General features: G+C 45.4%; 1 protein-coding gene and 1 long non-coding RNA gene across 2 annotated transcripts in view; both read right to left on the bottom strand.

The window, feature by feature from the left end:
* BACE2 (beta-secretase 2) overlaps nucleotides 1-26,896 on the bottom strand; it is a 113,410-nt gene that overhangs the window by 83,284 nt on the left and 3,230 nt on the right. The gene's annotated exons all lie outside the window — the stretch shown is intronic.
* LOC122445357 lies at nucleotides 1,100-19,498 on the bottom strand. Its single transcript, XR_006270514.1, has 3 exons — nucleotides 19,409-19,498; nucleotides 10,267-10,270; nucleotides 1,100-1,192 (listed from the first exon to the last, which is right to left on the bottom strand). It is a non-coding gene; the product is annotated as an uncharacterized LOC122445357 (long non-coding RNA).

The following is a 26,896-nucleotide window of genomic DNA, read 5'->3' as shown; positions in this document are numbered from 1 at the left end:
TCAAACAGGAATGGCAAGAGTGAATGTCGACATTCTAGGAATCAGTGAACTAAAATGGACTGGAATGGGTGAATTTAACTCAGATGACCATTATATCTACTACTGTGGGCAGGAATCCCTTAGAAGAAATGGAGTAGCCATCATGATCTACAAAAAAGTCCAAAATGCAGTACTTGGCTGCAATCTCAAAAACGACAGAATGATCTCTGTTCATTTCCAAGGCAAACCATTAAATATCACAGTAATCCAAGTCTATGCCCCAACCAGTAATGCTGAAGAAGCTGAAGTTGAATGGTTCTATGAAGACCTACAAGACCTTTTAGAACTAACACCAAAAAAATATGTCCTTTTCATTATAGGAGACTGGAATGCAAAAGTAGGAAGTCAAGAAACACCTGGAGTAACAGGCAAATTTGGTCTTGGAGTACAGAATGAAGCAGGGCAAACACTAATAGAGTTTTGCCAAGAGAACACACTGGTCATAGCAAACACCCTCTTCCAACAACACAAGAGAAGACTCTACACATGGACATCACCAGATGGTCAATTCCGAAAGCAGATTGATTATATTCTTTGCAGCCAAGATGGAGAAGCTCTATACAGTCAGCAAAAACAAGACTGGGAGCTGACTGTGGCTCAGATCATGAACTCCTTATTGCCAAATTCAGACTTAAATTGAAGAAAGTAGGGAAAACCACTAGACCATTCAGGTATGACCTAAATCAAATCCCTTATGACTATAGACTGGAAGTGAGAAATAGATTTAAGGGACTAGATCTGATAGAGTACCTGATGAACTATGGATGGAGGTTCATGACATTGTACAGGAGACAGGGATCAAGACCATTCCCATGAAGAAGAAAGGCAAAAGGCAAAATGGTTGTCTGAGGAGGCCTTACAAATAGCTGTGAAAAGAAGAGAAGTAAAAAGCAAAGGAGAAAGGGAAAGATATTCCCATTTGAATGCAGAGTTCCAAAGAATAGCAAGGAGAGAAAAGAAAGCCTTCCTCAGTGATCAGTGCAAAGAAATAGAGGAAAACAACAGAATGGGAAAGACTAGAGATCTCTTCAAGAAAATTAGAGATACCAAGGGAACATTTCATGCAAAGATGAGTTCGATAAAGGACAGAAATGGTATGGACCTAACAGAAGGAGAAGATATTAAGAAGAGGTGGCAAGAATACACAGAAGAACTGTACAAAAAAAAATCTTCATGACCCAAATAATCACTATGGTGTGATCACTCACCTAGAGCCACACATCCTGGAATGTGAAGTCAAGTGGGCCTTAGGAAGCATCACTACGAACAAAGCTAGTGGAGGTGATGGAATTCCAGTTGAGCTATTTCAAATTCTGAAAGATGATACTGTGAAAGTGCTGCACTCAATATGCCAGCAAATTTGGAAAACTCAGCAGTGGCCACAGGACTGCAAAAGGTCAGTTCTCATTCCAGTCCCTAAGAAAGGCAATCCCAGAGAATGCTCAAACTACCACACAACTGCACTCATCTCACAGGCTAGCAAAGTAATGCTCAAAATTCTCCAAGCCAGGCTTCAGCAATATGTGAACCATGAACTTCCAGATGTTCAAGCTGGTTTTAGAAAAAGCAGAGGAACCAGAGATCAAATTGCCAACATCCGCTGGATCATCGAAAATGCAAAAGAGTTCCAGAAAAACATCTATTTCTGCTTTATTGACTATGCCAAAGCCTTTGACTGTATGGATCACAATAAACTGTGGAAAATTCTGAAAGGGATGGGAATACCAAACCACCTGACCTGCCTCTTGAGAAACCTATATGCAGGTCAGGAAGCAACAGTTAGAACTAGACATGGAACAACAGACTGGTTCCAAATAGGAAAAGGAGTCCATCAAAGCTGTATATTGTCACCCTGCTTATTTAACTTATATGCAGAGTACATCATGAGAAACTCTGAGCTGGAGGAAGCACAAGCTGGAATCAAGATTGCCGGGAGAAAAATCAATAACCTCAGATATGCAGATGACACCACCCTTATGGCAGAAAGTGAAGAGGAACTAAAAAGCCTCTTGATGAAAGTGAAAGAGGAGAGTGAGAAAGTTGGCTTAAAGCTCAACATTCAGAAAACTAAGATCATGGCATCCAGTCCCATCACTTCATGGCAAATAGATGGGGAAACAGTGGAAATAGTGGCTGACTTTATTTTTCTGGGCTCCAAAATCACTGCAGATGGTGACTGCAGCCATGAAATTAAAAGACGCTTACTCCTTGGAAGGAAAGTTATGACCAACCTAGATAGCATATTAAAAAGCAGAGACATTACTTTACCAACAAAGGTCTGTCTAGTTAAGGCTATGGTTTTTCCAGCAGTCATGTATGGATGTGAGAGTTGGACTGTGAAGAAAGCTAGTGCCAAAAAATTGATGCTTTTGAACTGTGGTATTGGAGAAGACTCTTGGGAGTCCCTTGTACTGAAGGAGATCCAACCAGCCCATTCTAAAAGAGATCAGTCCTGGGTGTTCATTGGAAGGACTGATGCTGAAGCTAAAACTCCAATACTTTGGCCACCTGATATAAAGAGCTGACTCACTGGAAAAGACCCTGATGCTGGGAGGGATTGGGGGCAGGAGGAGAAGGGGATGACAGAGGATGAGATGGCTGGATGGTATCACCGACTCAATGGACATGAATTTGAGTAAACTCCAGGAGTTGGTGATGGACAGGGAGGCCTGGTGTGCTGCGATTCATGGGGTCACAAAGAGTTGGACACGAGTGAGTGACTGAACTGATTGACTGACTGAACTGACCATATGCCTGGGTCATGAAGACCAAAGATATGGGGTTCCTTATGGAATTCATCACCTAACATTCAGACCAAAGACCAGCCTTCTCTTTTATGATGATTTTCAATGTCTGTTGAATTGGCTATAGGACTGGTGAGGAATAAAGCACAATGAACTACAGATGACTTATTTAAGGTTTTTTCCCCTGAATTAAAAGTTTTATGTCTAAGTCATTTCTCATGCCAATCAACACTCTAAAAGGAAAAAAAAATCCCTCTGTTTATGATGATATTTATCAAGATACTATAATCAATTTTAATAGTGTGTAAAACACAAAGGAATGGAAAGTAAATTTCCTAGTAGGGAAATGGACTACCAATCTTATTACTTTTCATTACACATACAGATGATTATATCATAACTGCACTAGATCTAAAACAGACCTGCCACATGGGCCTGTGAGGTTAGCCTCAGCGGGTTTACTTGAAATAAACTGTGTGAACATGGGCTTCCCTGATAGCTCAGTTGGTAAAGAATCCACCTGCAATGCAGGAGACCCCAGTTCAATTCCTGGTTTGGGAAAATCCCCTGGAGAAGGGAAAGGCTACGCACTCCAGTATTGTACCCTGGAGAATTCCATGGACTGTATAGTTCATGGGGTCACAAAGTACATGTATTAAACAATGCTATCATTAAGTGCTTTGAAAGCAAGAAATGTGATTTGCATCCTAAGTATCACAAGGGTACAGCACCTTCTAGCAGCAGTGATGACTGTATGTGGGTATGTTAACAGTAATGATTGATAATCTGAGGTTCTTCATATTCATCGCCATGTGGAATGCTGTGACCTAGCCTTTATAATGTCTTCTTAAAATCTAAAATGGTGTCTCCATTTTGCAGAATATCTTTGCATGCTGATTTGATTGGCCCAAACTTGGAATGTATAACACACAAAAAAGCCATTGTTTTCAGATTCACTACCCTTTGTTAATTTCAGTCCAGCCATTTAAGAAACAGTCTATTTCTATGTGGTTCATCAAAGGCTTTGATTTTTTTTTTCCTTATTAAACCTATGAGAAAAATGTATTTTAATAGGCATATGGTGATCAAAGATATCATTCTCTGCTAAAAAGATTTTTTAAAGTCTTTCCAAGTAAATTCCTTTCAGGAAAGACATTAAATCTCCACATTTTTTGTGGTGTCCAGATACTTTGAAAGAATGCTAGCCCAGAAGAGAAATGACGGATGCACTCCTCTTTTGCAATCTGTGCCAGCGAAATACAGATGTTTTCCTAATTAGGGTATAGAACAGACGCACGAAAACATCCCAGAACATTTTAGAGATGACAAAGAAACAAAGACTTGGCAAGAAATTGCAACATATTAACCTTGGCAAAATCTCCAACACACAGGTAAGAGCTCTTGCGTATCATCATTTACTATGACAGATGTTGAAAAAGTAGAGACAGATCCATGTCTTCCTAATTCCAGCCTCTTCCATGGACACTGGATCCACCCCATCGCCCACTCAGGACAACACACTCCCAAATCCCCCAACTCTCTCTGCATCCTCAGGTTTTCCCTCCTCTACCTGAACTGCTCCCACCCACTTCCAAGCAGGCTGTGGTTATTTCCCATCTTAATAAAGATGACACACAACTTTTTTCACCCCACATCTTCCTCCCACCTCAACCCCACTCCTCTGCACTTCTTTTACAATAAAGCCCCTAAAAGAGTTGACAGCAAATCCTCTCCTCCTGTTCCCACTGGACCCACCACCCATGGAAACAGATCCTCTCTCCATTAACCATGACCCTCACGTGCTTAAGTCAACCATCAGATCCCCTCCCTGTTCCAGGCTCTGCTTCCCTTGGCTTCTGGACAGACTGTCTTCTAATCCCCTTCCACCTCCGTGGCTGCTCCTTCTTAGGGCTTTGGCTGATTCCTCCCAACCTCCCCAGCCTCTAAAGTCCAGGGCTGTCTCAGCACCAGTCATTGGAGCCCACAGCAATTGCGTCCAGTCTCAAGACTACACATCTCCTCTGGCCAAGTGACCCCCGAATTTAGGTCTCTATCTGAAACCTCTAGCTTAAACTCCAGACAAAGATTCAGCTGCTACTGGACACTCACCTTGGATGTTGCAAAAGGCATCTCAGTTTGACTTTTCCAAAACTGAACTCCTAATTCACCTAGTAAGCCATATGGATGAACCACAGCCATGCAATCGCCCTTTCTCTCACCTCCTCTCCCACAACCCACTGTGCTCCTGACTGGAGACTCTTTGGTGTTCCTCCCAATGCAAGCACACACTCTTCTCAAGAAAGGTCTTTGCACTGGCCGCTCCACCTGCCGGGAACATGATTTCCCAGAACCTCACTCCCTCTTTCTTTAGGTCTCACCTCCTAGTCAGAGGTGCCTTCCCTGGCTCTCCTATACAAATTAGCAACACTTCCCCACCCACGGTGTGCCTTTGCTCCTATTTTAATATTTTTCATAGCAATTGATCACTGGGTCAGAGAGATCCCCTGAAGGAGGAAATGGCAACCCATTTCAATATTCTTGCCTGGAAAATCCCATGGACAGAGGAGCTTGGCATGCTAGAGTCCATGGGTCGCAAGAGTCGGACATGACTTAGTGACAAACCTCCACCACCACACCATCCAAATACAGTAGATTTACTTGATTTGTCTGCCTTTCTGCACTAAAATGTGATCTTCGAGGAGGCAGGTTCCTTGTTACCATGGCTCACTACTCTATCGTCCATGCCCAGGACAGAGACAGGCGAGTATTCAGTGCACATCATATATTTCTTGAATGTGTTTAGTCACTTGTGAATTATAGCAACGGCCTTAACAAAACAATGACCAAACTTAGTTACTAGTTTTTATTATGAAATACAAAATTGAAGAATTGAAGTGAACCTCAGGGGTCATTGCTTTGTCCACTGGAATCACTCCGGGAATTAGATATATGGAATCTCCAATTCAGAGAATGGAGCCTGGAGTTCAATGCTCTTAACAAGGACCCAGGTGAGTAACGATCAGCCAGGTATGGGGACCACCAATGTGTTACAGCCTCTCTGTAACGTAGCATCGCTGTCAAGAACAACGCTGACGGGTAGTCACGTGTCTGCCAGGCACTTCAGTGTCGTGAAGCTCAATACCTGAGGCTCTGGACTGTCCCAGGTTCAGGGCATTCATTTTGGAATGCTCTTTCCTTCTCAGTTTAATTCAGGGAACACTTTTTGAGGACCTAACCCTATGCTAGGTACGATGCTCCATCCTAGGATGAAGGAGTAGCAAGATAAACTCAGTGCTTGTCCTCAGGGAGATTCCAGTCAACTAAATAGTTCACAGTCCTCACTGCTGCCCAGGAGATCTTGCCAGATCTTGGCAGGAAAGCCCACTCCCATGAACCAGCTTGTTAAATATCTAAAGTATGGTAGAGTGTGCCCTATGTGGAACCCATGGCATACTTCCTCTGGGATGGTGGGCGGGCAGGAGGTATATCCCCCTGGAATCCTCTAAGCCTTGCTCATATGACATGACTTCCCCACCATGGGAGCATCTCAGGGTCCCACTGAAAGTTAATATCCAGCCTCCACACCATCTTCCAACAATCCACTAATCAACCATCTAGTTATCAATTTCCACACACATCAGCATTACCCATGTCTTAATACACAGAGCAAACACTGAACTGCAGCCACACTTGCCCATTTAGCCCAAAGAGTTAGTCGCTCAGTCATGTTTAACTGTCTGTGACCCCATGGACTGTAGCCTGCCAGGCTCCTCTATCCATAGAATTCTCCAGGCAAGAATACTGGACTGGGTTACCATGCCCTTCTCCAGAGGATCTTCCCAACCCAGGGATCGAACCTGGGTCTCCTGCATTGTAGGCAGATTCTTTACCATCTGAGCCATCAGGGAAGCCCAAAGACCTGTGAAAATAACTCATAGTAAAACTTGTATTACATGATTTCACGGTTCCCTAAAACATTAAAAACTCTAGAAAAGCCAACATCATACAATGAGATATGCACTTGATAAAGATTTTTCTTGGCACTCCAGTATACCCTGCTCTGGCCAATCAGGGCCTCTGACTGCTAGCATCCAACTGAAGTTTTAAAACAATCAGGTTTTCATCCCTGACAATAATTCTTAAAAAATGCTGGGCTTGCGAGTTTGGAAAATGTGGACAACTGTCTTCAAATGCCCAAATTAACTCAAACTTCATCTGCTTCACTGACAAAATGGATTTCATGAAGAAATGATCGTGAGTGTAGACCTCGGAAAAAACATCCCCACACCATTTCCTGAACTCTGATTTATAGAAAGAGTCTTAGCAGCCTCACCACGGAACATTAGCACGCGTCTAAGGAGCCTGCCTGCCACACCTCTTGGTTTCTGGACAGAATGGAGATTTGAATTGCTCAGTCTTAAATCTCCTCTCCCTGAGGAGGCTACCAGGCTTGGAAATCAATGAACTGCCCAGACGGAGATGAGACCGTAAGAGTCACAGCGGAAAGCCTCAGACTCTTAAGTGCCAGGTTTTGTTCAAAACATCCCAATCCTTTCTGTTTCAAGTGCTCAGAAGGGCAGGCAGTGAGATGATCTTAGCCTTCAAATACCTGGCTATAAAAGAAGCCATAATTTTCTGATTCACCCAAATGTCACGATTTTGCCCCCGAGTGGATGTGTCTTGATTTGTGAAAAACAAACTTAACTCTATTAAATGTGTTTCTCTGCCTTCGATGTGAGAAGAGAGTCCAGCGGTGCCTGGCCCACAGTGAGTGTTCAGCTTGTTTCTGGCATATTAACATTCAATTACTGAAGAACAAACGACTTCACAGGACAAGTATTTTTTATGGCAGAGGGGCTCTTACGGCACAGGGACAATTCTACCCTGGAAGGCCCTCCCCTCAACTCGTTCCTGCCAACAGAAAATGACCTGCTCTGATGGGATGGGGAACATGGGAGGCCAGAGACACTGGAAGCCCGTAGAATCTGAGTGAGGGTGTGCATCCCGCCCCCACTGGGAGCTGGACATAAGCAGAGTGTATTTGTTTGCTGGGGCACCCAGAACAAAATACTGCAGGCTTAGATGTCGGAACAACAGAAATTCCTGATCTCACAGTCCTGGAGGCTGGGGTCTGAGACGCCAGCAGGGCTGGTTTCTCCTGTGGCCCTTCTCCTTGGCTCACACATGTCAGCCCTCTTGCTACCCCTTCACACGGTCATCCCATTATGCATGGGCTCCCCAACATCTGTGTATCCTCATCTCATCTTAAAAGGACCCCAGTCAGAGGGCATCAAGGCCATCCTGACAGCCTCACTTTATGACTCTTAAAGGCCCTGTATCTCCATGTGCAGTCTCATTCTGAGGTCCCTGGAGGTCAGGGCTTCCATGTATGAGTCTTGGGGACACAGTTCAGCTAATAACAGGGGGCTGGGCCAGCACAGTTTGTGGATAAGGCCCTGAGACCCTGTAGTTCTCACAGTGTCGATCTGAGCCCCTGTGGGCATGAGAACGCTGATATCCAGAGGAGGAGGAGATGGTGGTGAAGACGGATGGGAAACTTGGCTAAGTCTCTGTAGCTCAGTCTATTCACTACAAACCAACCAAACCAAGGCCTGTATTTAAACACTCAACAGACTCCTAAACAAAGCTTCGCTCTCACTGTCATCACCGCCAGCCATGCTGATATCCTGGCCACCAGAGCCCAGCAAGAAAGGGGATTCTGGTCCAGGCTTCCCGGGAGAAGGTTGGATGCAGGGCCAGCCTGCAAGGATGGACAGGGGCACCTTCCCATCTGGGCTTGAAGGCAAGTCAGGAACCCACTCAGAAGCCAGAAGAAAGGGGAGTTTGAGCGGTACAGTTATGGATGTTGGCCACCCTGATGAAGGAGAGAAGGACCATCCCTGGAAAACTCCCTGCCCGTCGAGCCCCTGGGTGATGCCTTTTCATCTGGGTGCCCAGATCAGATGCCTCATGCTGTGTGCTGGGCAGGACCCCCACCACTCACAGACGCATCCCCAGCACCTTGCTCCTCATCGACCTCCTCTGCCTCCTCCTTCCTCTGGCTTCCACTGGAAGAAGGTGTGGGGAGGGCAGGACTGGCAGTAGGAAGGAATGGGGTGAGCGGGCTATGGAGCCAACCCACCTCCCCACACACAAAGGCTGAAGAAGAGGAGCAGATGCCACCTTGAGTTTGGAGACTGGCCCATGAAAAAGTTGTTGCTTTGTTCAGTCACTCAGTTGTGTCCGACTGTTTGCGACTCCATGGACTGCGGCATGCTTCACTATCTCCCAGAGTTTGCTCAAACTCATGTCCATTGAGTCAGTGATGCCATCCAACTATCTCATCCTCTGTCACCCCCTTCTCCTCTTGCCTTCAATTTTTCCCAGAATTAGGGTCTTTTCCATTGAGTCAGTTCTTCACATCAGGTGGCCAAAGTTTGGAGCTTCAGCATCAGTCCTTCCAATGAATATTCAGGACTGATTTCCTTTAGGATTGACTGGTTGGATCTCCTTGCAGTCCAAGGGACTGGTTTGATCTCAAGAGTCTTCTCCAACACCACAGTTCAAAAGCATCAGTTCTTCAGTGCTGCATAAAACAAATGGGCACTGCTAAAACTCAAGGGGTGTAACTCCTACCGGCTAGTTGGAAAGTGGGAAAAATAAGCACACACAGACAGTCACTGGGAGTTGATATTTATGGTTTAGATAAAGCTTTCAATTGTCTAATTCTATTCTGGGACTGCCCTGGCAGACGAGCTTATTAGAGAAGGCAGCCCGTCCATTCTCCTGAAGGCCAAGCGTCAGTGGACACATGAGGGCTATTTTCTGAGCATCTGTGCTTTTCCAAGAACTGGCTGAGGACCAGACACCTTGGCTCAGCTCAGCAATGGGCAGTTCCTCTAGAATCAAATCAGGCCCACTGTCCCTTACAAGGCTCTGGAATACTTAGACTAGTGACTCCGGAAAGTTTTGGATAAACCGCCCCATCCAGGGAAATATATCTGATCTTGCATGCTCAGTCACTCAGTAGTGTCCGACTCTTCATGACCCCATGGACTGTAGCCCACCAGGCTCCACTGTCCATGGGATTTCCCAGCAATAACAACGGAGTGGGTTGCCATTTCCTTTTCCAGGGAAACTTCCGAATCCAGGGATCAAACCTGCCTCTCTTACATTGGTAGGTGGATTCTTTACTACTGGACCATCAGGGAAGCCATATATCTGAATACTCAACCTCTATATGTGAATATACCTCTAACTTACAAGCTAAGAGGTGGCTTGGTAAAGTGGTTCAGGGCACAGGATGTGGGAATAGCCCACCACTTTTGAAATCCTGGCTCTGGCCTCATGCAGTGTGTTGCCTCAACACTGGGAATATCTGTGCCTCTGCTTACTCATCTGTAAAATGGGGACAATGAATGGTAAACTTTCATCTTCCCTAACAGCAGACAGTAACTCCAACAAACTAACAAGAATGTACAACCTATCTTTAGTGGGTCGTTTTTTCTTTTAACAGCTGAAATTCTCTGGAAGATTTTTACCCAGGTAGGAAATTCAGTTTCTAGATTAACTATTCCAAACTATTTTTATAGGTAGCAAACTTATATCACTTTTGGTAGTAGAAATCAAATCATGAGGGAAACATTTAAAACTGTTATCTTTGGACTTCCCTGGTGGCACAGTGGATAAGAATCCGCCTGCCAATGCAGGGGTACACAGGTTCTATCACTGGTCTGGGAAGATTCCACATGCCACGGGGCAACTAAGCCCATCCACTGTGCCCTAGAGCCCGTACTCTGCAGTAAGAGAAACCACTGCAGTGAGAAGCTCACACACCACAACTAGAGACCTCCCCGAACAACTACAAAGACTCAGCACAGCCAAAAAAAGAAAAATCATCTTCAAAAAGACTCTCCATTGCAGGAGCTCCTGTTGAAAAGTTATTTCCAACTCAGGGTTAAAATATCCCTTAAAGGACATTTATAAATTATATTCATTATTTCTTTCAATATCTATTAATGGCATGCTGCTGATGGACACTTGGAGTCTCAATAAAAGTCAGAAAATCTGGAACTGTCACTTTCTGGGGAATAAAAGCAAGTAATGCATCTTCAGAGGTCTTGTTTTCATAAACAAACCAGACCGAGGATGTACTGCAGCCTGAAAACGGGGGCAGCAGCTATAAGCAGCACATGCCGGAGAGCAGAGTGCGTGCTCATCTGGCTGCAGAGTCTGCCCATCACTGGAGAGTTCTCTCCTGGGCAGTCTCGAGAGAGAGGTACCCGTGTGATCTGGACCCACTTGCTTAGATGCGCCCTGCCCTCTTTTCTCCACCTTGTTGTCCTCATGTGAGGTTTTAAGAGCATCCTTGTCTGCTTGCTGCTGTCTCCCATTCCATGGACAGAAGTGCCATGGTTCACACCCCCAGCCCCCTTCCCACGAGCATTTGGGTCATTTCCAATCATTTGCTCTTACAAGCAACATGACAAAGAACAGCCTTGTGAGTTACTTTTCATAGTTTTGCCAAACGTAACTTTTGTGTTACAAAAAAGGCTGAGCGTGGAAGAATTGATGCTTTTAAATTGTGGTGCTGCGGAAGGCTCTTGAGAGTCCCTTGGACTGCCAGGAGATCAAACCAGTCAATCCCAAAGGAAATCAACCCTGAATATTCATTGGAAGGGCTGATGCTGAAGCTCCAATACTTTGGCCACCTGATGCAAAGAGCTGATTCATTAGAAAAGACCCTGATTCGGGGAAAGATTAGAGGCAAAAGGAGAAGTAGGCAGAGGAAGAGATGGTTAGATAGCATCACTGATTCAATGGACGTGAATTTGAGCAAACTCTGGGAGATGGTGGAGGACAGAGGAGCCTGACATCCTGCAGTCCATGGGGTTGCACAACTTAGCGACTGAGCAACTTTTGTGTAAATTCCTAGGCGTGAGTTTCTGAGTCAAAGGGCAAACACATAGGAATTTGCCTAGTCATTTCCAAACTCCCCTCTGTGGTTTTTGTAGGATGGAGTAGCATTTTAATAGAAATTTCTCTTGTAACACAAATGCCTTCAAATGAGCTCTGTAAATTGCTCTTTCCCATCCTTGAATGAAATCTTGGCCAAAGCTACATTTTTCTAAGAGCTTTGTGGCAACACATTTATTTTTAGATATTATAAGTCCTGTCCTGTTTAACATCGAATTTTCTGTCTGGCACCCTTAAGGGCCTGCCTTAGGCTCAGGGTTTAGAGGGGGAGGGGAAGTGTGGTTGGATTTATCTCTATTCATTTCTATTTCCCCAGCTTGATCACAACAGTGCCTCTGATTTTTCCAGGACTGAAACAGAGGGAGTGGAGAGGTAATGGGCACAAACGTTCTTGTTTGGCTTCGTGGTTGGTAGATTCTGAAAGTGGCTGATGTTGACATGCAGGGGTCTCCTCTGAACTACTGTCTCCTCCTCTCCATCCCCACCATCGACTCCCACCTGCAGCTTCCTGGTGTAGGCAGAACCACTGCTAGCCAGTTGGCCACTTACTACTCCCTCCTTAGTCTCTAGCTCTTGACAGCGAGGTTGGCAACCTTTTTCCACATAGAGCCAGGTAGTAAAAATCTCACTCTTTGACGATATACTTTCCATTTCACACACTCAAGTCTGCTATTGTAGCATGAAAACAAATCACATGGCGGCGTTCTAATGAAACCTTGTTTACAAAAACGCAGATTTGGTCCACAGGCCTTAGTTTCTGATCCTTGGGATACCACATACAAACTCCCTCTGGGGGTCCTCTCTTGTGGGGTCCTTCTGTGGCGACCAAGGTCTAGATTCCTGTAACAAGGACATAACATGCCCACTGAAAATAAGCACCTTGTCCCTAAAAGCAATAAAGACAGTAGTGACAAGACTTTTAGACTTGCTCCTCTCTTCTTTGAAGAGTCCAAGGAAAGGGAAAGAAGGACAAATTGTCTTAAACTAGTTTTTAATTATTATTAAGTTACTATTTACCAACCCCCAGACTTCTTCCCCAGCAGCTCATGGTAAAGAATCCACCTGCCAAGCAGGAGACCCAGCATTCAATCCCTGAGTCAGGAAGATCCCCTGGAGAAGGAAACAGCAATGCACTCCAGTACTCTTGCCTGGAGAATCCCATGGACAGAGGAGCCTGGAGGGCTACAATCCATAGGGTCACAAAGAATTGGACATGATTTAGCAATGGGACAACAATAACAAAATGTAAGATGATGATGCATCATTCGGAATGCTTTTGGCTGCAAGTAAACAGAAAACTATAGATTTAGAGTGGATCAAACAAGTAGGGGTTTATTTTTCTCCAAATCAAGAAGTCTTTTGAAATAGGTGGGAGTAGATCAACATCCCACAGAAAGTCAGTGTCAGATCTCTGCTTTTTTTATCCCTGACCTCTTGTTCAAGGTCAGAATTTGGCTACCCCTATTAGAAGTCTTGTATTTTTATCAAAGGCAGGAAGGAGGAGAAATTATAACCCCAGCTACACCTGCCACCCTTATCAGGAAAACACACATGGCCCCTGAAATCCCCCAGGATACCACATTTAAGTCCCACTATCCATAGCTGTGGCCTTAGTCACAAAGCAAGTGACAGTGAAAAGATTCAGGCTGGAGAAAGGAGACTTGGAAAGGTGTTTCAAGTTGATCACCCAACTGAAAATATCTGCCACAGGGCAAGAAACAGAATCATGACCATCGCCATCTTTCACAGACACACATAACGAGAATGTTCCCCAACCTCTGTGTGCACACAAACGGTAACTTCCAATCAGGCTCGAAATGTTTCTATTTTAAATATGAAAAGACAGTCACAGTCACCAGATGTTTGAGGAAAGCCTCTAGGTGAGACACGCAGACACCGACAAACACCCTGAGAGAGGGAACCCAGGAGAGACAGAGGCAAGGCAGGAAGATGAAAGAAAACTTCAAAAAAGTCATGATTTTTCTCAGAGTCATGCAACTTTGAAACAAGAATAGGACACAACCAAAAGAGAAACATTCAGAGGAAAAGAAAGTGCTCTTGAAAATTAAAATTAAGATAGCAGAAATGAATATGGAATGTAGAATCAAAAGACAAAGAGATGAGAAATAGGAGAGACCACACAGCATCTGGATAACAGAAGGTCCAAAAGAGAGAATAGTTACTAAAAAATTTCTCAGAACTGAATGGCATGAAATTCTAGACTGAATAGATGCATGAAGCATCCCAGCATAAATAAGACACGCCATCATGAAGTTTCAGAATACCAGGTCTAATAATATGACACTTATTTCATATTTAATTCACATACAAAAATAAGAAACAATTGCATTAGACTTATTAACAGCATCAAAGCAAAAGGTAATGTAAAACTAGCTTTAAGACTCTGAGGGTACTTTATATAGAAAACGTCAAAGTATACACACACAAAAACCTATTAGAAGTAATGAATGAATTCAGCACAGTTGAATGATATGAGGTTAATATACAAATATCTGCTGCTTTTCTATACACTAATGAACTAGCAGAATGTTTTAAAAATCCCATTTAAAATTATATCAAAAAGAATAAAATGCCTAGGAAAAAATTAACCAAGGAAGTTAAAGACCTATACTCTGAAAACTATAAAACACTGATGAAGGAAACTGAAGATGATACAAAGGAAATGGAAAGACATCCAGAGTTCTTGAATTGGAATAATTAATACTGTCAAAATGGCCATACTCCCAAAAGTAATCTACAGACTTAATACAACCCCTATCAAAATACCCATGATATTTTTCCCAGAACTGGAACAAATAGTCCCAAAATTCAGATGGAATCACAGAAGACCCCTAACTGTCAAAGCAATCTTAAGAAGAGAACAAAGCTGGAGGACCCACCCTCCCAAACTTCAGACTATACGATAAAGCTATAGTAATCAAAACAGTGAGGTACTGGTACAAAAACAGACACACAGATCAGTGGAACAGAATAGGGAGCCCAGAAATAAACTAATACACCTATGCCTATGGTCAATTAAACTATGACAAAGGAGGCAAAAATACACAATGGAGAAAAGACAGCCTCTTCAACAAGCTGTGCTTGGAAAATTGGACAGCTACACATAAAACATGAGATTAGACTATTTCCTCACACCATATACAAAAACAAACTCAAAATAGTTTAAAGACAATTTTTATAGTCTTACAAGTAGAACATTCTTTGACATAAATCATAGCAGTATTTTTTTTGGATCTATTTCCTGAGGCAAAAGAAATTAAAGCAAAAATAAACAAATAGTGTCTGATTAAACTTAAAAGCTTTTGCACAGCAAAGAAAGCCACTGACAAAATGAAAAGACAACCTACAGAATGGGAGAAAATGTCAATACTATGACAAGGGTTTAATATCAAAAATATATGAACAGTTCATACAACTCAATATAAAAAAATTTTTTTTTAGTGGGAAGAAGACCTGAATAGACATTGTCCCAAAGAAATCATATAGATGGCCAAAAGGCACATGAAAAGATGCTCGACATCATTAATCATCAAAGAAAAGCAAATCAAAACCACAATGAATATCACCTCACACCTGCTAGAATGAAAGTGAAAGTTGCTCAACTGTGTCTGACTCTTTGCAACCTAGTGGACTATAGGGTCCATGGAATTCTCCAGGCCAGAATACTGGAGTGGCTAGCCTTTCCCTTCTCCAGGGGATCTTCCCAACCCAGGAATTGAACTGGCGTCTCCTGCACAGCAGGCGGATTCTTTACCAACTGAGCTATCAGGGAAGCCCCCTGCTAGAGTGGCCCTCATCAAAAAGTCTACAAGTAACAAATGTTGGCAAGGATGTAGAGGTAAGGAAACCTGTGCACACTGTTGGCGGGAATGTAAACTGGTACAGCCATTATGGAAAACAGTATGGAGGTTCCTCAAAATACAAAACATAGAATTACCATATGATCCAACAATCCCATTCCTGGGCATATGACCAAAGCAAACAAAAACAGTAATTTGAAAAGGTACAAGCACCCAATGTTCATAGCAGCATTATTTACTGAAGTCAAGATATAGAAGCAACTCAAATGTCCATCAACAAAGTAATGGATAAAGATGATGTGGTATGTGTGTATACATATGTATGTACACACACGCACATACACTGGAATATTACTTATCCATAAAAAGAATGAAATTTGGTTGGCCATTTGGAGCAACACAGAGGGGCCTAGAGATTATCATGCTTAGTGAAATAGGCCAGAGAAAGACAAGCAGTGCGTGATATGACTTAGATGTAAAATCTAAAAAATAAAACAAAGGAACATATATAACAAAACAGAATCAGATTCACAGATACAGAGAACATACCAGGGGTTACCAGTGGAGAGAGGGAAGTGGGGATGGGTGAGATCAGGGAAGGGGATTAAGAGATTAAAAACTACTATGTATAACATAGATAACCAACAGGATATATTTTGTATAGCAAAGGGAGTTATAGCCATTATCTTATAATAACATTTAACAGAATATATGTAAAAAATACTGAATCACTATGATGTACATCTGAAGCTAATATGACATTGTAAATCAACTATACTTCAATAATAAAGAAAAAGAGTGGAGTGTTTCCACTCACTCTTGGGTGCAGTTCAGAGGTGGTGCTGACCAAAGGAGCCACAGGAAATTGGAAGTGACTACCAGTGATCACTGGCTGCGCTGACCCCCAGAAACCCCCTACCCCCCACAGAGCTCTGGTGAATCTGGGTTGGAGCATGAGGCCCAGATTTGAGGTTCAGCAGGTCTCTGCCTCCCTGGAGGCCTGAACATAAATACTGGGGTTTCTGTTCTGCAGCCAGCCTCATGGTTCATAAGCCTAGGACAGTGAGTGTTCAAAGAGGCAGAGATGAGCTGGTTCCAACTGCAGCGCCCACTCAGACACGGAGGGGAAGGTAAGGACCCCACCTCTACCAACAGCCCAGCCACTGGGCACTGCAGTGTCTCCTGTTTGGGTGGAGTGAGCAAGGAGGGGGGGTAATGGAAGTCACCCATGTCTTACATAATGAATGAGCCAAAATGCACATATACTTACTGATCAAAGGATGACAGAACACATTTTATAGTTTTTGCAATCTGTGTATACTGAAGAACTGATGTCATGGAGACCATAAGCAAACTGTCACATAGGAAATTCTTACATACACGTGGTAGCCACCCTTGGGTCAAAGTGGTTATGGGTTAGATGACATGTCAGTGTCCGTGGACCAGGAACTTGGCAGTTTCGTGACCTTGGCAACCCCACTCCTCCACATCACAAGGCGTCAGCTACTCAAAGAGTTTTGAAAATCCTTATGTTCAGAGCATTTGATCTTCAAAGGAAGTTTTGTGGTTGTTTTTAACCTCAAACAAAATCTCCCTTTGCCCCCCAACCATTTTCTCCCAGTGCTTACAAGTCACATCTTCCTCTTCCAGAAAAAAGTTCAAAGTACACACAGCAATGAGAGGCTCACTCCAGACTGACTCACAGAGGCTTTCGTGAGTTAGATTCTAGAACACTCCAGGAAGTTAGGATTTTGGAAGCAGAACTTTAAAACTCCGCTTTGTGACTCCTGGGCCAAAATGATCCTCTCAAGTATATTTGGTGGTAGAGAGTAATCATTCTTTTATTCCTCACATATTAGCCCAGCCTGGGCCAGCCTTGGTTCCAGGCAGGAGGGGTGTAGTGGCCAAGGTACACTGTGCCAAGGCCAATGGCTCCGTGCCCCTGACCCTGAAGCCTCCTGGGGCACGGCCTGACAGCTTCTCTGGCCAATGGCTGCAGGACCACAAACGCGACCTCCGTTAGCCCTCACCCAGGACCCACAGGAGTGGGTGATAAATGCCCAGCTCCCTCTCCCTTCAACTGGGACAGCTAAGTCTAGGCAACATTCCCTCTCAAGAGATCCTGGGGGACTGAGCCCACCACCCACACCTGTAATCTCTCCCTCCCCAACACTTCCCCTCCCCTCGCTGCCCCTCTCCCCTCACTGCCCCAACTTCTGTATACCATTCCTGGAATCACCTCACATCCTTTCTGTTTCCAAGGGAACCCAACCCAAGGCACCATCTAAGTGGTTGCCTGCACTCTGCCTCCTCCCAAGCACCCAGAGTTTACCTTCCCTTTCTAACTCAGAAACCCTCCTCCACAACCAAATTAAACTCCCCTCCCCCAACTCCTCACACCCTGCACACCCTCGGCCTAGAGCAAGTAGAGTACTGTTTTCACACTTTGCAAGGCCTTTGTTCTAATAAAATTGAATCTCAAAGCACAACTTAAAAACAGATGAAGGTGAATCAGCTCTTCCTGTAGTTCAGTTGCTAAATTGTGTCCCACTCTTTGCAACCCCAGGGACTGCAGCATGCCAGCCTTCCCTGTCCTTCACTATCTCCCAGAGTGTGCTCAAACTCATGTCCATTGAGTCAGGGATGCCATCCAAACACCTCATACTCTGTCGCCCTCTTCTCCTCCTGCCCTCAATCTTTCCCAGCATCAGGGTCTTTTCCAATGAGTCAGCTCTTCGAATCAGCTCCATATATACATACATCCCCTCCCTCTCAAGCTCACCCCCTCCATCCCAACACTCTAGGTCATCACAGACCACCGAGCTGAGCCCCCTGTGCTATACGGCAAAGCAATTATACACCAATTAAAAACTTTTAGAAAAAAATTTAAGAAAACCAAACTTTATGTTTCTGAGGAAATTTTGGTAACAATAAAGAAAACAAGAAATTTCTCTTAAAACACACACACACACACACACACACAAACATGAAATGAGGAATTGCATAAAAACACACACACACACACACACACACACAAACATGAAATGAGGAATTGCATAAAAAACCAGGAACATCAGAGTGACTCCCCACGGCCCAGATGCTGGTGCTGCATGTTCTTTCGGCCTCAGCCTTCACCTGTCTGGTTTCATTCTGGAACATGGGCCCCCTTTCTAAAGGGGTCTTTATCCATTCCCATCACCAGGCTGATACTGGCCCTCAACACCAAACATTCTGTTTACTCTCTTTACAATCTATCTTCTCAGTAAGCACACAGATCCTAGAAAAACAACGGCTGTCTTGGTGGAGTTGACTGTCACATCTCAGGGGCTGGAAGAGGGCCTGGTATACAGTAGGTGCTTAATAAATACGCCAAAGGAAGGACTAAATCATGCTCCTCCTTTGAACCTAGTTCAAGATTCTTTCATCTCTTCAATCCCCAGGCACTTGAGTTAGAAGTGCCTGACGGGCATCTGGCAAGAAGAACTAGGACATTAGGAACAAAGACAGGACTGCAACAATCAAGAGACCCACAAGCGCAGGCCTGCCGCCACTGCCTGCTCCTGCCCACACAGAGGCTCCTGACGGACAGTCTCCCTGCTGCTCTGAGCGGTCACTACCAGGCGAGCTGAGTTGCCAGGATTTCAGATCCCTGGTACCCCTGGCTTTTGGAAGCAGACAATACTTTGTCAGGGGAGGGGCTCTGCCCTGAGCCTTGCTGGGCTCCACCTACCAGATGCCAGTGCCACTCCCAACCTGTGCCAGCCGAAAACTTCTCAGAAGCAGAAGGTATAAGAAGAAGGGGCAAGAATACATACACAGAAGAACTACACAAAAAAGATCTTCACGACCCAGATAACCACGATGGTGTGATCACTCACCTAGAGCCAGACATCCTGGAATGCGAAGCCGAGCGGGCCTTAGGAACCATCACTACGAACAAAGCTAGTGAAGGTGATGGAATTCCAGTTGAGCTATTTCACATCCTAAAAGGTGATGCTGTGAAAGTGCTGCACTCAATATGCCAGCAAATTTGGAAAACGCAGAGGTTGAGATGGTTGGATGGCATCACCGACTCAATGGATGTGGGTTTGAGTAAACTTCAGGAGTTGGTGATGGACAGGGAAGCCTGGTGTGCTGCAGTCCCTGGGGTCACAGAGAGTTGGACATGACTGAGCAACTAAACTGAACTGAATGCACAGAAAAATATCTCCAGGGACTGCCCAGTGACCCCTGCAGGATACACTTTCCCAGACTGTGACCCGCTGAGTTAGACTTACTTGCTATCTCTGATATAAAGCTCCATACTACCACCTTTTGAGAGGGCTGGAAGCCCAGAAGCAAACACTCACATCACTCACATTTCCTTTTTTTTTTTTCCTTTTAAAGATTTTTTTGATGTGGGCCATTTCTAAAGTCTTTATTGAATTTGTTACAGTATTGCTTCTGTTTTATGTTTTGGCTTTTTGGCCCCAAGGCATGTAGGATCTTAGCTTGGCGACCGGGGACCAAACCTGCAAACTTTGCATGGGAAGGCCAAGTCCCAACCACTGGACTGCCCAGGAAGTTTCTGCTTTAGTGAAAATGACCACTGTCCTCTTGAAGATAGCAGGCAGCAAAACAAGTGTTCCTAGAACCATTTGTAACAACTTCTTATCTGTGCTGGATGAGTGCCCCAGATGGTGGCACCCATCAAACAAACAAATGGTTACATGTTGGCAACAAGGTAACCACAGGATGGGTGAGGAAGCCCTAGAAACTTTGGCAAACAGAAAAGTGGAACCTCTGCAAGGTGGAACGACCACAGAATCTTATCATCTAAAATATGGCGCTTATATATGTATGTTTCTTAAACTTTCATTTTCCTAGTAATTCATTTTCACTGATTTACAAATTACTGTTCAGGGCAGACTGCAAATTTAAAAAGGACGCAGTCAGCACAGAGATTTTTGAACAGCAGGGCTTTAGAGCTCTTGCTCTGCAGAAAGTGCATACCACCTTTCCAAATCGCCAAATGCAAGCAAGCGTCTGGAACACAACTTGCTGGAGGTAGAGATTTCCCAAACAGTCAGCATGCGTGCTAAGTCACTTCAGCCATGTGTGACTCTTTGGGACCCTATGGACGATAGCCTGCCAGGCTCCTCTTCCATGGGATTCTCCAGGCAAGAATACTGGAGTAGGTTGTCATTTCCTCCCTCAGGGGATCTTGCCCACCCAGGCTTTGAACCCGTGTCTCTTACATCTCCTGTGTTGGCAGGCAGGTTCTTTACCACCAGCGCTACCTCACACTTAATCAAACAACCAGGCTTCAGGAAGAGGAAAGAACATACTGCCTCCACTCAGGAAATCACACTGCAGAGGAGACTGTCTCTGTCATGGCCTGCAAACAGTGTCCAAGGGCTGAGATCAGGCCAGCCACTTAAGGGGAGGGGGTGGGAGATGCAATAAAGGGCAGACTCTCAGGCCTCGGTGCAGACAGTCTTGTCCGGTCAGTCTGGACTAGGTCTTGGGAATCTTAATTTTTAACCAACTCTACAAACTGCGCTTGCTTCCAGGTGGCTCAGCAGTAAAGAATCTGCCTGGGTCGGGAAGACCCCCTGGAGTAGGAACTGGCAACCCACTCCAGTATTCTTGCCTGAAAAGCCCCATGGCCAGAGGAGCCTGGAGGGCTATAATCCATGGTGTTGCAGAAGAGTCAGACACAACTGAGCGACTAAACAACAATCACCAGGTGTGTGTGGTCCCCACCGCCACCCCGCTGTGGCCAGCTGGTTTACGAAGCAAACACCCCAGTTCTTGCCTTCCAACCAGCATCATGTGGCCTCCCTGCTTCCCATGGCCTGAATCTGGCTCCACATCTTCACAGACCCCAGGTGACGCACCTGCAAGCAACTGCTGAAAGTCAGAGCTGTCAGAAGGGCTCCCAAACAAAACAGCTAATAATCACTCAGTGCTGGGACTTCTAGAAGGCATCTCAGGTCACCCGGTCCAATTCCCGAATTTACAGATGAGGAAACCAAGGCCCCGAACGGCTGGAGAACTTGCTCATCCACACCATTATTTGGTGAGCAGACTTTCTGGGACCAGCACCAGAAACGCCTAATTCCCCAAGGCTATGACAAGCGGGAGACAGTGGCTTGTCAGACTGAGAAAAGCTAATGAATTTCCCCAGGAGACAGCTCAATGTAGCGAAGATGGCTCTGAATGTTCCCTCTGCGGCTTGGGGAATCCACACCTCCTTCACAAAGCAGCAGCTTCCCAATTCCGGCAGCGCATCCTGCCTTGAAAGGGAGTCAGACCTGATTATCCGGCTCCCCTGAGGCTGCCTGGAAAACTTGGATTCAATGCTTTTCACCCTTTCCCCCCGTGGTGTCACCTTCTGAAGGGGCTGCTTTGCGGTTGCTCTCTTGGGCTTCTGGCACAGGGCTGGCAGGGCATACAAACTGAAGCAGTTTTCAACCCCCTCCCAAGAAGGCCATTTATCCAGGGCTGAGGTGGGCTGGAGGTCTAGAGGGTCCTTGATGTTGTTGTGTTAGGAGCTCAGTCCTGTCCGACTCTTTGTGACCTCATGGACTGTAGCCCACCAGGCTCTTCTGTCCACGGGGATTCTCCAGGCAAGAATACTGGAGTGGCTAGCCATTCCCTTTTCCAGGGGATCTTCCTGACCTAGGGATTGAACCTGCGTCTCCTGCATTGCAGGCAGATTCTTTACCATCTGAGCCTGCAGGGTCCTTAGGAGGGCCAGGTATAAATCCTCCCGTGCATCCTCAGACGAGTGTGAGATGGAGTGAGAGGTTCCCACTGCCCTTTATGATGAAGCCAGCCCAGGGTACCACCCCTTAACACTGTGGACAGTCCTCTTCATCTTCCTAAACCAGCAGGACTGAGATTGTATGTTTCCACATACAGGTATATGATGCACCGTATAATGAAACTCAGAAACACCCGACCTGATACCTACGCAGGGCAGCAAGCATTAACTCAGAAACAAACCTACTAGCTTTGTTTCCCCCCTGTGGTGATGTCAGCCCTCCAATAGTCTCTTTATTCTTCGAGAACTCCAAGAGCAAAAAAACAAAAACTATTTTTTATTAAGTAGTGATAGATTGAAAAAAAAAAAATCAAATAGTCAATCTGGGCCAGGAGATGAGGAACGGAAGCCACGTGACAGCCAGTCCAACCGTGTGTCACACACGCATTTCCCACAGCTTGGGAAATGGCCCAGAATGTGGCACACACACCCTTACTCACATTGCATGTGTGTGTGCAATGCAACTCTTGTCATCCCATGGAGTGTAGCCCGCCAGGCTCCTCTGTCCATGGGATTCTTCAGGCAGGAATACTGGAGTGGGTTGCCATGCTCTCCTCCAGGGAATCTTCCCAACTCAGGGATTGAACCTGTGCCTCTTATGTCTCCTGCATTGGCAGGCATATTCTTCACCACTAGTGCCACCTGGGAAGCCCGACTCACACGGCTCCCATCACGATATATGAACAAGGCACAGAAGCCCAGGTGAGCCATCCACCTGCCTCACAGGTGTGTTCTGTTTCCCAGGTGATATCTAGTGTCAGCATCGAACAATGATTCCAGTGTCAACATCCAGCCTGGGCTGGGCAGGCAGAGCAGAGAGAGTGTAAGGATGGACCTGTGACAGATGGCAGGGGAGCCAAGTGTATGCAGAAGGCCCATTGTTCATCCTAAACTGGGGTTCTTAAGGCTCAAGGGAGCAGTGGCTTGCTCACCATCAGATAAGACCCAATGCCTCCCCCTGCTGCCCTCTGCTTGGGGCCAGGGCGAGAGTCAGCAGCCATGACCCCCAACCTCAGCCCAGGTGGACCCTGAATCCAGAACCAAAGGCTTGACCTGCTCCAGTCAGGGTCTGAGACATAAAATAAACCCCAAGGCATGCTGCTCCACCCCACGGGGATGGGAAAATGGTGTCATCTCTAAAGTCTTCTCCTCAGGTCCAACACAGTCCACTGTGGACACAGCCCATCATCGACACAGCCCACCATCGACACAGCCCACTGTGGAGAAGAAATCAACCATAGCAGTGGCTCAACTAGGCCTTCCTCTTTGGGTTTTAGCTACACTGGGGTCAGTGATCATCCTAGGAGCAAACAGGAAGCCCAGAGGAGGTCAAGCCACCTTCTGACGACACAGGAAGTCAGGCAGAAGTCAAGAAAGGGCTGTGGATGCTTCACGGAAAAGCATGTGTATTTCGTATCCTATAGACTCCATTGAAAGGGGCAGACGGATGCCTTCCAAAGTCTTTACAACATGAAATGCAAGCTTACAACGTGAGTATCTGTGAGTCATAGGTATTTAAACACCAGTGATCCGAGCCTGCCTAAGTGGGCTTTTCCCAGGTTATGCAATGATTCCAGCAATTCTGGAATTAATGCAACATAACAAGAGACGTTTCAAAATTTTAAGTGATTACTCTCTAGTGAGGAAATGGACAATGAAATACAGAAAATAGCCCCAAACCTTCCCCTCCACGACCTCCTGCCCCATCCCACAGCACAGTATCATGTCAGACTCTGTGTCAACATAGAACCAAAACCATCGTGTGCTGCGGCCTTTGATGAAAATATCACTTGAGCTCCAAATTAAAATAATAGGCAAATAAAAGAAGGGGGAGAATGAAAGGAAAAAGATCCACAGAATGATAAACTTAGAATGAACTTGAGTGGATTAAATTCTGTGTCCCCTTGACCTACCACCAAAAAGAAATGTTAAAACCCTGAACCCATGACCTGTCTTGAGAGTTAAAATCAAGTCACAATGAGGTTGGACTGGGTCAGGACAGGTCCTAATCCAATGACTCCTGTTCTCATAAGAGGAGGCAGACTTGGACATAGAAACACACATGGGGTCTGGGGTAGGGGGTGATGTTACAGGAAGGCAGAGGAAGGGATGGGAGGATGCAACTAGGAGCCAAGAAAAAACATGGAGTGCCGGGAGCCACCAGGAGGTGGAAAAGGCAGGAAGGATCCACCCTCAGGACCTTTGGAGGGAGCGCAGACCCCTTGATTTTGGACTCCTGGCCTCCAGAACTGTGAGAGAGTATGTTTCTATCGTTCTAAGTCACCTAGTTTGTGTTCTTCCATTACAGCAGCTGTAGGAAACTTAAAATATTATCAGCCAATGGGGAAGGGGAAGCACAGGGAGGTTGTCATCTGCCCATCATCACGTATGAAATGCCACTAGGACCCAGGACACTGCAGTGGCTCCAGGGTGCTTCCCACTATGCCCAAGTCATTCACGGACAAATGAAGGCGGTTCTTTAAAAACAAAAGCCATGGCAGGGACTTCCCTGGTGGTCCAGTGGCTAAGACTCCATGCTCCCATTGCAGGGGGCCAAGGTTCAATTCCTCATCAGGGAACTAGATTTCCAACTAAACATCCTGCATGCGACAACTAGGAGTTTGCACACCACAACTACATTCTGTAACTAAAGATCCCAGATGCCTCAAGACCCAGTGCAGCCAAAGAAACAAACATTTTGGTGGTGGGGGGAAAGTCACTGCAGTTCAAATAGCAGCATGCAGAGCAGTGAAATCTTCAGACTGTGGACCCAGGCAGACCTGATGGTTAAAGTCAGCCCAGTCACTCACCAGTGTGGCCTCGGACAAATGACCTGGCTTCTCTGAGCCTCAGTTTCCGCATCTGAAAACCGAGTCAAACAACTGCACGTACTTCACAGGGCTGTTGGAAAGTGAGAATGAGGTAATCTGGGCAAAATGCTTAGCGTGGTGTTTAGCACCCAATCAGCCTGAAATCAAGGTTAACACAGTTGTTAACAATTTCTCAGACTCTGCCTCTTCACGTTGTTTGGAGCAGATTCCTGGGCTTGGCATTTCACAGTCCTCTGTAATAAGAGCTTTGATGTTGAATTATTATTCCAAAGCTCAGGAAGGGCAACTTCCCCCACCTCAAGGAGCTAGAGGGAACCTGGTTTTTGCTTCTGGCTCTTTCCATGAGAGTAATACATCCTGGCTTCATTGTCTTTACTCATTTACCTTCTCAATTTGTTCCATCAAATTTCTTCTTGCTGGCCTTTTTCCAGCCTCCCCTGAAGTGAGTTTAATGTAATTTGGGGACACTGGGTGGCTTATTCTGAAAAAGGCAAACCTTTAAATTGTATATGAAGGACACATCGTATCTTTAGCCCAAAATCTTTCAGGTAACTGTGAACTGAGAAGCCAACGAGCCCATGTGCTATGATTGAAATGTGCGTCCCTTAATAACTCATGAGCTCTTTACCTTCAAATGTTTAAACCCCAAAATCACTTTGCTATCTGTTTTATCCATATTAGTGGAGATGACAGAAAATCTTTCAACAGAAACCCAAAAGCCTTTTTGAAGCCATTACCAGGTACAAAGCCTCAGACCTTTAGCTTCTCTAGTTGGATTTATTGTGTCAGCATGAAAGTCTTTTTTAAAAAAATAATGGAAATTGCTGTAATTATAATCACTTTAGAACACCATTATTATTATTAATAAGACCAAATTACATGGTTCAAGCAGCTGCTGGTTCTCTCCTGTTAGAAGGAAGTCATGTAATGGTATCTGAGCCCCAGCTCTCATCTCCATGCCAACGTGGGGCTGCTCACACACGGGCTTCCGGGTGGACGCCTGTGATGTCTTGGAAGGGTGTCAGGCTGAAAGAGGGACCCCAGTTTTTGATTAAAGCACCCAGGGACTGAGCACATTCCCAGCCTTTCCCAGGAGACAGCAAGGAGCACGGGGCTCTGGTTTCTGTTGAATCTTCTTGTACGGTCTCTCCCATGCACACCTGAATCCAATTATTCACAGTGCCGAGGCTTGAGCATCACCCTGAAGGGAGGGGGTGCATGGAGGGGTGGCCGGGGCTGGGAGAGTCCAGTCTGGGTCGTATGTTAAGTTCCTAATACCTGAGGGTGCGCAGTTCAGGGAGCTCTGGCTGATGAGAATAACAGGAGGCCAGAAACCAAAGAAAATAAGTCAGAAGGGAGGCAGGGAGGGGACCAGGTGTTTGCCAGGTCATTGAGAACTTGGGTCCTGGAGTCCAACGGCCTGGGTTCAGCTTGTGGTGCTTTCTAGAGCTTTGCTTTTGCCTTGTCCCATTGCCGTGGGAAAGTCACTCAACTCCAAGCTTCAGCTGTGCTGTCTGCCAAATAGGGGTAAGAACTTGGGGCCCTTTTGAGGATTCCTGGGGAAGGCACCTGGAAGGCATGTAACACGGTGCTGGCCACAGGGGGTGCCCTCCACACGATCTATGACTCTCCCTTCCTTTTCAAAAGATTCTTGGTTATTTACTGCTTGAATTTACA

The sequence above is a fragment of the Cervus canadensis genome, chromosome 7 (assembly GCF_019320065.1).
Source record: "Cervus canadensis isolate Bull #8, Minnesota chromosome 7, ASM1932006v1, whole genome shotgun sequence".
In the NCBI taxonomy this organism is placed as follows: Eukaryota; Metazoa; Chordata; class Mammalia; order Artiodactyla; family Cervidae; genus Cervus; species Cervus canadensis.
The sequence above is the reverse complement of the archived record's forward strand: the minus strand, read 5'-3'. Positions and strand labels throughout refer to the sequence as shown.